The 14,382-nt window shown below is 44.3% G+C and overlaps 1 protein-coding gene across 4 annotated transcripts in view; it reads right to left on the bottom strand.

Annotated features, from left to right (window-relative positions):
- The window catches only part of CPNE4 (copine 4), a 517,058-nt gene that overhangs the window by 316,787 nt on the left and 185,889 nt on the right, over positions 1–14,382 (bottom strand). The gene's annotated exons all lie outside the window — the stretch shown is intronic.

Here is a 14,382-nt window from a genome sequence, read left to right as displayed (position 1 = left end):
CAAAGAATGTTCAAACTATTGCAACATTGCACTCATTTCACATCCTAGTAAGGTTATACTTAAAATCCTACAAGCTAGGCTCCAGCAGTATGTGGATCGAGAACTACCAGAAGTGCAGGCAAGATTTCAAAGAGGCAGAGGAACTAGAGATCAAATTGCCAACATATGCTGGACCATGGAGAAAGCTGGAAAGTTCCAGAAAAACATCTACTTCTGCTTCATTGATTATGTTAAAGCCTTTGATAGTGTGGATCACAACAAATTGTGGCAAGTTCTCAAAGAGATGGGTGTATTAGACCATCTTATTTGTCTCTTGCAAAACCTATATGCAGGTCAAGAAGCAACAGTGAGAACTCGACATGGAACCACTGATTGGTTCAAAATTGGGAAAGGAGTCCGGCAAGTCTGGATACTGTCGCCTTGCCTATTTAACTTATATGCAGAGCACATCATGAGAAAGGCGGGGCTAAATGAATCAAAACTTGGAATTAAGATTGCTGGGAGAAATATCAATAACCTCAGCTATCCAGATGATACCACTCTAATGGCAGAAAGTGAAAAGGAATTAAAGAGCCTATTGATGCGGGTAAAGAAGGAGAGTGCAAAAGTTGACTTGAAACTCAACATTAAGAAAACTAAGATTATGGCATCAGGCCCTCTCTATTCCTGGCAAATAGATGGGGAAGAAATGGAGGTAATGACATATTTTAATTTCCTGGGCTCCAAGATCACCACAGATGGGGACTGCAGCCAAGAAATTAAAAGACGCTTGCTCCTGGGGAGGAAAGCTATGGCAAATCTAGATCGCATACTAAAAAGCAGAGACATCACCCCAGTGGTGAAATCTGAACCGGTTTACTACCGGTTCGCTGGTTGCGCATGCGTGCCAAATGGGCACTGCATGCACACATCCACAGTGTGCACCAAACATGAGATGCGTGTGTGCAGGTGCAGTGCGCACCAAAAGGAGGCTTAGGAAGGTAAGTAGAACAGCATGGGGGTGGTTGATCAGCTTGGCGCATGTGGGAACCTTTTAAAAAATGTTTTTAAAGCATTTTTTACTACCGGCTCGAGTGAATAGGTAGTAAAAAAATGCTTTAAAAAAGTAAAAAAAAGGCTCCGCAAATCGTGCAGCACAGCTGTAATCGTCAGAGCCTTTTTTTACCTTTTTAAAGCATTTTTTACTACCTATTTGCCCGAACCGGTAGTAAAAAAAATGCCAAAAAAGAAAAAAAGTTCTGACAATCAGGTGAACGACGTGCGATCGTCGGAACATTTTTAAAAAACTTTTTAAAGCATTTTTAACTACCGGTTCCAGAGAACCGGTAATAAAAAAATACTAAAAAAGTAACAAAAAAAAAAAAAGTTCTGACGATCGCACATCACTCAGCTGATCATCAGAACTTTTTTTTTCATTTTTTTACTACTGGTTTGGCGAATCAGTAGAATTTTTTACTACTAGTTTAGGCGAACTGGCCCGAACCGGTAGCATTTCACCCTTGCATCACTGCTGCCAAGAAAAGTGTGTATAGTCTAAGCTATGGTTTTCCCAGTTGCAATGTATGGCTGTGAAAGTTGGACCATAAGAAAGGCTGAGCCGCAAAGAATTAAGGCCTTTGAACTATGGTGCTGGAGAAGACTCCTGCAAGTCCCTTGGACTGTAAGGCGATCAAACCGATCAGTCCTAGAGGAGATCAACCCTGACTTCTCTTTAGAAGGCCAGGTCCTGAAGATGAAACTCAAATATTTTGGCCACCTAATGAGAAGGAAGGACTCACTGGAGAAGAGCCTAATGCTGGGAAAGATTGAAGGCAAAAGAAGGGGACGACAGAGAATGAGGTGGCTGGATGGAGTCACTGAAGCAGTAGGCGCGAGCTTAAATGGACTGCAGAGGATGATAGAGGACAGGAAGGCCTGGAGGAACGTTGTCCATGGGGTCGTGATGGGTTGGACACAACTTTGCAACTAACTACAACAAATATCCCTAGTATAGGTCTCCTGCATGAGCAGGGGGTTGGACTAGATGACCTCCAAGGTCCCTTCCAACTCTGTTACTGTTACTATATGCAATTCACTCAAACAACATAAAAAGAAATCATGCAGAAAATTAATTAAGGAGATGATGATGAAACTATTTTACTATGAGATATTTTTTCCAGTAGTGAAAGAAGTTCAACTTTCATCAACAAAGGTAATTTCTTCACAAAAATTAGTATAGTCAATTGCATTAAAAACTGTTGGGTAGTCTATTCTGTATATGAAATGAATCTTGAAAGTCTGAATCTAGAGTTTTGGATCTGATGAGTGATCTTTACTTTCCCTGGGAAGAAGAAAGCAGTCAAGAGCTAAGTCTTTTCCCATATCCAGAATGTCTCCTTGCTTAATCTAGAAATGCTTTTGCAATCAGGTTACTTATTTATTTACTAAATTAGTATCTACTGTAATTTAATGCTGTTCAAGCAGCTTTCATCCATAAAAATATATAATTATATTTTTCTATTATAATAAAATAAAATATGAAAAACAAGCATAGGCTTAATAAAAAAAGAAAAAGTGCATTAGGAAAAATGCACAGTGAAAAAAAGGAAAAAAACAGTGCAAAGGGTAACTACTTTTCAACCCTCAAATGCCCTCTAAAACAGCGGTCACCAATTGGTGGTCCGTGAGAAAATTTTGCTGGTCCACAGAGAAATCGTTGCATTTCTCTCGGGGAGCCCAGCCAAGGTTTCCTGCACCACTCACGCTTCAGCGCTTTGATTCCCAGAGACAGGATGGGGTTCTTCAGGCAGTTAGCTTGGCCGCCTGTTAGCAGAGAGAAGCAGCCGGAGTCAACGCTGGCTTTGCTGTCCATTGCAGACGCTAGATTGGCCCCCTGCAAACTCTCGTCTCTCAAGAAGCACTCGCTGAAACGGCACGGGAAACTTCGGCCGGGCTCCTCGAGAGATAAGAGTTTGAAGGGGGCTGATCTAGCATCTGCAATGGACAGCAAAGCCAGCGTTGACTCCAGCTGCTTCCCTCTGTTGTAGTGCTTCCTGGATGTGGTTTACTGCTCTGAGCCCCAAGCGCCCCCTCATCAGTCCCCGGCAGCAGCTCTCCTCCAGCTGGCAGGTTGAGCCCAGTGCTGGCTCTTGTATGCCAAGCCGAGCCCTTCGTCTACTTCAAGCCATCCCCCATTAGGGGGACCCCACAAAGCTCTCACCACCCCTTTCACCCTTCTGCCCCCAGCCTTTTGGATGAGGTGGAAATACTGGATCTTCAGAGGTTAGGTGGCTATGGGTGGGAAGAAAAGGAAGAAGAGCAGCAGCGGTTCCAGGAGGAGGAAGAGGAAATCTCCCCCTCCTCCTTCTCCTGAAGATATCTTTGAGGTATCTTTGCCTGACTTTTCCATACAAAGCCGACTGGTTCTTCCCCCTTCTTTCCCTGTGGCTCTTTCTGGGGAAAAAAAATCTTTCCTCTTTTGTATCCAGCTGGTGCTTTCCAAAGTTGGCTTTTCCAGTGTTAGCTGCCCAAATCCCCTTTGATTGTGATTTTTAAAAATTATTATTTAAATCAGCCGTCCCTTTCCGGACATCACCGGGTTTTAAAGACTTCTCTTTGAATTAGATTGGTGGATAAATCCCAGACATGAATATGCCTATGTATTTAAAATGGGAATGAGCTGAAATTCTTAAAAGAAATTTAGCATGAAGCGGGGGAACTGAGATTTGTTAGCCTTGCTTTCTTTGCTGCATTGCCTTGATTATGTTGTGCAAAAAATAATAATGGTGCACCGGTTAAGATTCTATCTTGATGCTGATTAAATTTAAAATAGGACAGTTATGACCAATGTACTGTAATGTAGGGAAGAAATGATAAAATGGAAAAAAGCTGTAGTGCTTCCTGGATGCGGTTTATCACTCTGAGCCCCAAATGGCAGGAGTCAAGGGCTGCCTTGGTGCCTCCAGCTGGCACAAATATACCATGCTGAAGGCAGAATGCTGATGCCATGCAAATGCAAGTAGCACTTCACTCCTGACCTTCCAGCCATGGCCACTGCCACTTCAGCCCGCTTGGGCCACCCCCCCTCTCTATAACAGCACCATTATCTCATTCAGGCCAGCAAGCGCTGTGCTCCTTTTTGCATGTTGCACCACCTGCAAAGTTGCACATTGCACATGCCACCCCCTATGGCAGAGATTTCCAACCCCACCATGACCTGGTCCCATTTTCCAAAGCTGTGGTAGTCACAGGACTGGCCCTTTGGTCATCCTGAAGCAGCTCCTCCACCCAGGTGCACTGGCCTGCCAGGGAGCAGGCAACTCCTCTGCAGGCCAGTGCACCTGGAAGGAGCTGCTCTGGGATGACCAAAGGGCCAGTCCTGTGACTACCACAGCTCTGGACTATGGGACTGACTTTCCCACCAATGTCAGCAAGCCACTATCAGTCTGCCTGTCCTCGTTTTCCTTCACTCAGATTGACCAAGCTTCTTGAGAGAAGGAACACAAAAGAGGTTTCCAGGCTGTGTGCCTGGACCAGGCACTTTCTCTTGGGCCTCCCACCTGAAGGCCTTGCAGAAGCAGACAGGTAGGCCTGAAAGGCGGCTGAGCCTTCCCCCCACCCCAGTGGTCTACGGGATTTAAAATTATGAGTTTGGTGATCCCTGAGGTCCAAAAGGTTGGAGACCCTTGCTCTAGAACAATAAATGAGAGTTCTAACCTGATCCTGAAAGGGTGACTATGCCAAGGTACAGTGACTCTGATTGGCAAACATTGTCTGAGGATTAGCATCTCCTTCACCACATGAAACTGTTGGCAAGTTAGGGTTGCAGGTGGAGAAGGTGGTCTTGTGTAATATTATGTGAGAATGGTATATGAAGTGGGGGAGGGGAGAGATGCTGCCTTAGGAACATGAGATAAGAGAGGGCATGGCCTACATAACTGGCAGATGAAGAAATTCAGAACCTCGCTAATTTATGAGGCTGTAAAAGAAATAGTGGGAGATTTTTACTATCAGACTTGCAAGACTGTATTATTATAGCTTTACGGTAAAGTAGATTAGCTCATCTGGTTGTGTTTCCTGTCTGGTCTACATGGGAAGGGTGACATTAATTTAACAAGTATAAGTACAACAACAATAGGTCATTATGATTGTCTTGATTCTCTCATATGAAAAGTGATGAATTTTCACCAAAATGCAGTTTGTGGGTGATCTTTAACTTAAGCCCTTTCTATAGCAATAATCCATATGGTTGAAGATAAATGCATGTCACCATTGCTAAGGACTCCTACTGGTAAAAGCACCCTGTTTATTATCCATTCATTTACCTACCTACCTATCTACCTATGCTTTGGAAGTAATGGAACAATTGAAATATAGTATTCCTAAATTCCAACCTTCTCAATCCTTGCATAGTATGTAGGAGAATCTTATGCTCCTGAGGGGTAATAAAAATGATGTCTTTTTCATATATTCTCCCAACCAGGTTTGGATGGAGGCATCAACCAGAACAACTAATAGATTGAAATAGGTCCAGGAAATCTGCTTATAAGTACATTCTATAGCTGGTTCACATTTTCTCAACAATTTTCTCTAAAAATATAAGATTGGGAGCAAGGTTGCCCAGACTGCTGGATTCAAGGAGGACTTCTTGAGAAGGCAGCATATCATTATTTCCTTCAAGGCAGTTAGCAATACCTGTCTCTCAAATAAATATTGATCATGTCCCAGACCCAGCCCATTACACATCTCCTGGCAACCCAAAAAGGCAGAAGTACTGTGGATCATGCCCACAATTCATTTTAGGGAACATGCTCACTTTATAAGTGCCAGGTAATAATCAAAAGTATTATTCCAAACACTACCTCAGTTTCTGCCCATGAAAGGTTTAGTTTACAGAATATGTGAGCTATGGTCGAGACTTTCTCATTAAAATATCTTATCATCTCATAGATGAAACATTGTGTTGAGCACATACTGTAGGTTGTAGGCTAATTATTTTGAGGCATGTTTACAGTCAAAGAAGTTTGATCTTAGTGTTCCAGACTTTCTGAATTGCAGATTCAAATCATGAATGATTTGAAAGGATCTAGTGGTTGGTTTAACACTGAGTGAATCTTGATGAAAGATTGCAAGAGGAATGTTACACTTAGTCCTGAAAGGGAGAGGAAAAGGGAGAAGAGAGGGGTGAGAAAGAAATTCAAGATTGCCCTGCCTTGATTCTCTTTAGTAGGAAAAAAAGAGAAAAAGAAACTGACTTTCAATATTAAAGTAGAATACTGGTAGTTCTGTGGCTGATCTGACCCTCTTTGAAGGGCTTGCAACTTGAAAATCATTTGGTTCATGGCCAGAAGAATATAGCAGCATTATGGCCACGACTAAGAGGTACAATTTCTCACACACACATGCACACACACACACACACACACACACACATTATACATTAACTGAGTAAATTTACTCTACAAAGTCATCTAGCAGAAGCAGAGGTTTTTTTAATTCTTGCACACACCCCTACATAAAATTTTTAATACTGTGGCTCTTTATAAATTATGACAATCAACAAATTCCAAGTTGTCCTTTTAAAGGCAGGACATGTAATAATCAATACTTGTAAACAAATACACACAATATCAGCAAGGCTAGATAAGATATTGTTCATATAATTAATGGCATAGGTGACTTTTCAAAACAAGAGGATTGGATTCTTATGAAGATCCTCACTGAATGGTGATGAGAAGCATTCTAATTTCCTCCTCCCCACTGAAGTCTTGATGCAGATTCAGTTCTATAATGAGGTGCAGGAGGAAAGCAAATAAATATGAAGGTAGTGCTCCTTGTATTGTATGCCGCCCAGAGTCATTGATTGAGATGGGCTGTTATATAAACTGACTGACTGACTGACTGACTGACTGAACATACATACATACATACATACATACATACATACATACATACATACATATCAGTGTTAAAGTAGGGATAATGAGTCCCTTTTTTGCTTTTAAAAACCTGTTGACACAATTATTAATAATGTGAATAGTATCTATTGCAGTTTGTCCCCAAGTATTCTGATAATAAATATATGCACATATTTGAATTTATATTTTGTTGATTTCCATAAAATCCACTAGGGGTAGGTAAAGAAAGTCATAGGTCCCAAAGTTTGGACAGTTGAAAACTTGGAGTGGAGTGGGAAAGCAAAATCTATAAAGCAGAAGCATGCATTAAATCAGATGCAATATACACAGTACAGAAAATAGTTCTCTTTCTCCCAACAGAATACCAAACACTGTTTTTCATGAATATGTATAATTAGATGTTCTCTGTGAGTGAGAAGTAGTTATTAATTCAGTGTTAAAAATCACAACCTATTACTTGAACACCATAGCAACTAACATTGCCAAAAGATAAAATGAAATTTCAAAGCCTATTTTTAAATTATTACATTTGCACATGTTTTCAAAATTCCAAAGCAGGCTAGAATTATTTTTAGATAAAGACAATAGAACTTAAATTGTCAGAATGTTAGGATGTAATCTTCGTAGAGAAACAATAATTTACTGGAGAAAAATCAAAAGGGTTGGCAATTTCTAAAATACCAAGAATTTTAAAAGGATGATTATATACTTATTTTACCCAAGTAATACAAGACATATTTTTAATCATGATTATTGTAATTTTAGCAACAACGTTTGAGATAATACAGGACTTGGGACCATGGTGTTGTGGGGTATTCAATGTATCTCATATGGTCTCCTAGATTCCCTGTCTCATTTGACCTTAATAATTGTAGAAAAAAGGGGAATCAATCAATCTTTATTTTTAGTTATTGTGTAAAAATATTTTAGGGTCTTGTGGATTCCCAGTCATTTAAAAAGAAAAACTCCTGGCACTTGCTAGACTCCATCTAGTATTAATTTTCTTACTTAAACTCCATAACATGGTATACCAGTCCTGCAGTCGCTCTGGCACCCCTTGGATGCCACATGCCTTCCTGACTTCTTGGTCAATGGCTTCTTTAAAATAGTGTAGGAGTATGCGGTATGGCCAATGGACAAGGCTCCCTGTGACCTGTCTAAAATCCCATACACAGTCTTTTGTGGGTCGGTTACCTTGCTTCATCTCCTTTGTTGTGGTTTTGTTCTCATTGATCCAGTCAGGGTCATCGAATCGGGCCCGAAGCAGCTGAACAAACCCTTCAGCATCATTTAGTTCAGCTGCTCCCTTGTTGTGCAGCTGGACTATCCAGTGAAGCATCTCCTTCATTCATCCCCTCTGAAATTGCAGATACTAGGTTGCAATCAGTTCCGTACTGTTCCCTATACTGATCTATGTGGGCCCAGATTCTGCTGAGGAAGTAAGTGTCAGGTTTCGTTGCTATCTTAAATAAACTTCATTTTCAAACGCAAAGTCTCTAATGAATCTTTTTTTAAAATTTAAGGATAGAGAACGACATTTCTGAACTCTTTTGCAGCCAAACTGGCCCCTCCTTCCAACACCCTCCCCTTCCGCTCTCCAACCCCAATGTCCCATTGGCCATCATGCAGATCCATCTCTTCGTCCCAGCACGTTCTTTCACAGGAATTTGCCCCCCTCCCTCTATCACCCAGGTAACCCTATCTGCTGTCTGCAGAAAACTAGGTAAAAGTTCATCTCAGCAATAAATCAATGCTTCTTCTCTTTCATTCATTCCAATCATGTCAGCGCTGGAAAAGAGCCTAATTTGGAACGCTGACATCCGGCCCCTCTCCCTTTACTTCTGCGACGTAACCTGCCCCATAGGAAAAACCACAACAAGATAAGCATCATTAACCCCTCCTTGGCTGCGAACCCCCCCTCCCGGCTTTTCCGGGTGGTCTGCATGGAATTTTGCTATAAGGTGGTCAGCTTGGATGTTTGAGCTCTTCACCCAGGAAGCCTCTGACAATGGGTAGCCCTTCCATTTAATTAAGTATTGGAGGCGCCCCCTGTGCCATCTTGAATCAAGAATTCGCTGCACTTCGTAATATGTTTGGCCCCCAACAACCAGGGGCCCAGGGGGTTCACGTGGCGTCGGCCTTAAAGTAGACCCCACTACAGGTTATAGAAGGCTACTGTGAAAAACGGGGTGAATTTTCCCCAAAAGCCGTGGCAACTGCAATTGCACTGTAACGGGGTTAATTATTTTTATTATAGGAAATGGTCCTATAAATTTCGGGCCCAATTTCTTGCTCGGGAGTCTCAGTCTCAAGTACTTGATGGAGAGGTAAACTTTCTCTCCCAACTGAAATGGTCTTTGGGGAGTTCGGTGCTTGTCTGCTTGTTCCTTATAAGATTGAGTCGCCTTTGCCAGCGCCCTCTTAACATTCTCCCAAGTTTCTCTCAACATTGCCATCCAGTCGGTCAAACTGACTAAGGAAGGGGGCTCCCTTGGGTACTCTGGCATGGGAACAAAATCCATGCCACTCACTACTTTGAACGGGGTTAGCCCCGTGCTGCTGTGGACAGCATTATTATAGGCGACCTCCGCAAAAGATAGGAGGTCTGCCCAATTGGACTGCTGGTAGTCGACATAACATCTTAAATACTGTTCTATCATAGCGTTCAGTCTTTCCGCCTCCCCATTGGTGCTCGGGTGAAATGCTGAGCTGAGCCCTTGGGATGACCCTATGGATCGTAGAAACTCCCTCCAGAACTTTGCTGTGAACTGGATCCCTCGGTCAGAGATTATTCTCCTGGGAACTCCATGCAGGTGGTAGATGTGTTTCAGGAACAGTTTGGATAACTGGCGGGCTGAAGGCAGTCCGCTACAAGGAATGAAGTGTGCCTGTTTGGAGAATAAGTCTATTACAGTCCAGATCACTGTATTTCCACTGCTCCTCGATAGGTCTATTATAAAGTCCATTGCAATCTCCTCCCATGGTCTTGTTGGTTCAGCTACTGGTTGCAACGGCCCAGGCGGACACCCTGGTCTTGTCTTCATCGTGGCACAAATGGTGCAGCTTTTTACATAACTGTCTACGTCCCTTCTCATGTGGGGCCACCAGAACTGCCTTCGTACTAGGTGCAGAGTCTTTAGGAACCCGAAGTGTCCCGCTGGTTTAACGTTGTGGCTCCTCTTGAGAATCAGGATGCGTAAAGTCTGTGGGACATAGAGCTTTGTCCCCCTCCATGCTAGGTCATCTCTTTTTGTCAAGAGATGTTGATTGTCTCGATACCAGGGGTCTGTCAGCGTTTCATTTTTTAATTTTGCAGTTAAGTCACTTGCAAGTTGGCCCTGCTGGTCACGTTGTTGCCATCTGGTGATCACTTGAGCCGCAGCTTGGGTGGAGGGGATGATGGCATTCACTACCTGCTCCCGCTCACTGTTGTATTGGGGCATCCGGGAGAGGGCGTCAGCCAGGAAATTTCTCCCTCCTGGGATGTGCTTAAGCTCGAAATTGAAGCGATTGAAGTATTGTGCCCACCGTACTTGCCTGGGTGACAGTTTCCGTGGGGTTTTTAGGGCCTCTAGGTTTTTATGATCAGTCCAGACTTCAAACGGTTTCTGGCCTCCCTCTAGTAGGTGCCGCCAGGTCAACAAGGCCCATCTTACTGCGAACGCTTCCTTCTCCCACGCCGCCCATCGTCTCTCTGTATCGGTGAGTTTGCGAGAGGTGTAGGCGCAGGATTGTAGATCACCTTGGTTGTTCTTTTGGAGTAACACAGCTCCTACTGCCACATCACTTGCATCTGCTTGGATGACAAAAGGCTGTTCCGGATCCGAACCGCTCTATGTATATCTCAGCTGAATCGAGGAATTGGGCGAGGTTGTCTGGGTCACCATCGAACTTCCCTCTGAACTGGGGTGGCTCCTCCCTCTCTGCCCTCTCCTCTCTGTGCTGAGCTCTGCCTCGTCTCTCATCCTCGGGTAGGGAGGTGCTGCCTTGTCTGGGCTTCGCTGCCATTCCCATCCCCAGTTCGCCCTTCCCAATTCACTTAGGGGTTTTTCTTTATCTTTTACATTTGGAAAGGGAAATCCCGCCTCTGAGGCTTTTGGCACAGTCCCCGGGTACTTATCTGGCTCACGTTTCTTTGCTTGAAGTTCTGCCGGGGGGGGAGGCGGAGAAAGTTGAACCTTTGTATTTTCCAAGTTGGCTGGGATCACGACCGCTTCTGCTCCTCCCGTTGCTTGAAGCAGGCTTTCCTCCGAGAGCTTGGCTTCAGCCATAGTCCGTCGTCTGGGAGGGAATGGGATGATTTAAACTCAGCCAGCCTGGGTTTGGAGGAGTTTGGCTGTCTGTCAGGTTTCGTTGCTATCTTAAATAAACTTCATTTTCAAACGCAAAGTCTCTAATGAATCTTTTTTTTTATTTAAGGATAGAGAACGACATTTCTGAACTCTTTTGCAGCCAAACTGGCCCCTCCTCCCAACACCCTCCCCTTCCACTCTCCAACCCCAATGTCCCATTGGCCATCATGCAGATCCATCTCTTCGTCCCAGCACGTTCTTTCACAGGAATTTGCCCCCCTCCCTCTATCACCCAGGTAACCCTATCTGCTGTCTGCAGAAAACTAGGTAAAAGTTCATCTCAGCAATAAATCAACGCTTCTTCTCTTTCATTCATTCCAATCATGTCAGCGCTGGAAAAGAGCCTAATTTGGAACGCTGACATCAAGCCATTTCGGAAGGCTTACCATCGAAGGTGGCAATGGTAAGCCACCTCGGGGTGGAGGTGGCCTTGCAGGTGGCCCCAGCGACGGGCAGTGGGGTTGAGAACTGCTGATGCACCCCAGTGGGCGGTGGGGTGGGTGCGAGCGGCTGAGCTGGAATCTGCGGCAGAGCTCCAGCTGATTGCTGGATTGTGGCCACAGATGGGACAGGGGCCAGCCACTGCACTGTTTATTGGGCAGAGAGGGGTGGGAGCTCCAGCCGGCTGCTGGATTATCCCCCACTAATATATCGGGATCGTTGGGGCAAATTGGGCCCCTGGGCTGGCCTGGAAAATTGGAGCACAAGGTGCTGGCAACCACTGGTACTGGACTCACCCCTGGCTAGGATAGAATCCCCAGCCTGGGGGGGATACATTCTGCAGCGGGTAGCGCAAAAGCAGGCTGGGGGCAGCAGGGGTAGTGGTGGTCCCCATGCCTGCTGCGTCTGCTGTCTCCCAAATGCTGTTTTGCCTGGCTGCGCAGAGCTGCTCCTCCTGTCATCTCCAGCTGAGTAGAAAGGTGCCTGCTGGCTGCTAATTCCTCCACCTAGATCAGGAAAAGTGAAAGTGGGTTGCGTTAAGCTCCATCTCACTTGAGGAGATTGTGTAGGGGGAGGCATAACTTCCCAGTTCCATCCATTCAAAATGCTCTGGCAGTCCAGTTAATGATTGGAGTAATGGAGGCAACAGGTTCCAGTCTTGGGAATCCCCTGATCCTAAAGCTGTTACATATCTCCATTCTGACTCATGTGGTGACTTCATTGGGCTGGGTGTGGCATGGGATTCAGGCAGTCTCTCCTCCTGTCCCCTTTCTGAAGTTGGATCAGATTGGCAACTTTTCCAGAAATCCGACTCCTTGGGCCAAGCACCCAGCCTTCGCATTGCTTCTGCAGCTTCAATGGCTTGCACCATTTCTTCAGAAGGAGAATACCAGGTCTCAGCCGGTATCAGTCCCCATGGCTCCCTCTACAATATCTTTTTCCTTCTCCATCTTCACTGTCTTCGCACCACCTGAGGTTTAGGTTGATGCTTGGGCTCAACCTGCCAGGTTGATGCCTGGCAGCCCCTTTTGGGGTGCCGTTACTCATTTTAGAGATTCGGGTTAATGTCAACGTTCCAGAAAGTCCCCAACTCCAAGTAAAAACTCCGAGTCAGGCATTTCTCAAAGTTCCATTTATTAGAGAAGGTAAACTGGCACATCTGGGAAAACCCGAACCTGAGAGTTCCAGTTTCCCCTCAGTAAATCAAAACTCCAAATCCAACCCTTGCACCCATCAGTCTGTCACATGGCCCAATCACCATCCGTCCCAACTTGAGCTATCCCTGCAACCACTCCTCCTATAGATGCATCAACTCCATGACCTTGACCGAAGGGAAGAATGCTATTATGTCTAACTACAATCACTCCTCTAAATTCCCCTCTCACTTTCCCAAGTGCAAGAAGTTAGTAGCGGGGAAGCATCTAGGGCTAATATGGTTTCCAAAGCTGACAATAGGGCTTTAAAGATGATGACTAGTTTTTGAATTACACCCAGACAGAAAATGGAAGTCAGTGCAACTTGTGCAACATAGGTGTTCCATGTGCAAACCTAATGGTCCCTATTACAGTGCATGTCACTGCATTTTGTACCAATGAGTTTATGGGTGTCTTTAAGGGTAGCCCATGCAGAGCACATTGCAGTAATCCAAATGGGAGATGACCAAGGCATGCATGACTTTCAGCTATGACTGTTGAAGATCTTTTTACATACCAATCTTTTATTTTTATTTGATTGTTAAGGGTACCCACTCATCAGGTGACTCTGGGTAGTTGACAGAGAATTAAACACATCAGTATACAAAATAACAAATCCATTAGAAATGTATTATGCCAGAGACAATTAATTGCAGATACACAGCTATGTAGATTCATATGATATCCTGATCCAATGCCTGTGCGAAATTATAATTCATAATCGTACAAAATCAAGCAGAATGTCAAGCGAGGGGAAATAATCTAAAATGTATTCATCAGCATATTTTGTGTGAAGAAGATGAGATTTCACATTAAATCATAACACAGAGGGCTTCCGGTGGCACCGCAGGCGTTGGAAGACGTTCCTTTGGGATCGTCAGCCGCGTGATCTCGTAAAACTGCCAGGACATCATAAATCTGCCATCTAGCAGTTTGGAAACTTTCCCCTCAGGAGAAGAGGGGGAGGTGAGCAGCCAGGTGAAGGCAGAGCTCCCCAAAAGCCCCAGGAATAATTCTGGAGCTTGGAGGGTGAGAGCTCCCTAGAAGCCTGACAGAGCTCCTGATCCGGGATTCTTCTGCTTTTAAGCAGAACAAGACGCCACGACCACCCCTGCAATCAACAATTAACAGTGAATTCAAAAACAGGCAGAGCAAAGACAGGAGTTACAGGAATCGCAAGTACTGAACTTTAACTCTGTATCTATACTTCTTTCTTCTGAGGCTATTTTGTAAAACAAAGAGGAAAGGAAATGGCGCCGGAACTCTAGAAGGGTGTGAAAATGAAAGGTTTTTTTTTTTTTAATTTGATTTATATGCCGCCCTTCTCCGGAAACTCAGGGCGGCTTACAATGTGCTCAGCAATAGCCTTCATCCTTTTTGTATATTTATACAAAGTCAGCTTATTGCCCCCACAACCGGGTCCTCAATTTACCTACCTTAGAAAGGATGGAAGGCTGAGTCAACCTTGAGCCTTGGCGAGATTCGAACCTGCAGTAATTG

This window comes from Pantherophis guttatus, chromosome 4 (genome assembly GCF_059756535.1).
Source record: "Pantherophis guttatus breed Tessera chromosome 4, ASM5975653v1, whole genome shotgun sequence".
Lineage (NCBI taxonomy): Eukaryota > Metazoa > Chordata > Lepidosauria > Squamata > Colubridae > Pantherophis > Pantherophis guttatus.
This window is presented reverse-complemented; position numbering and strand designations above follow the sequence as displayed.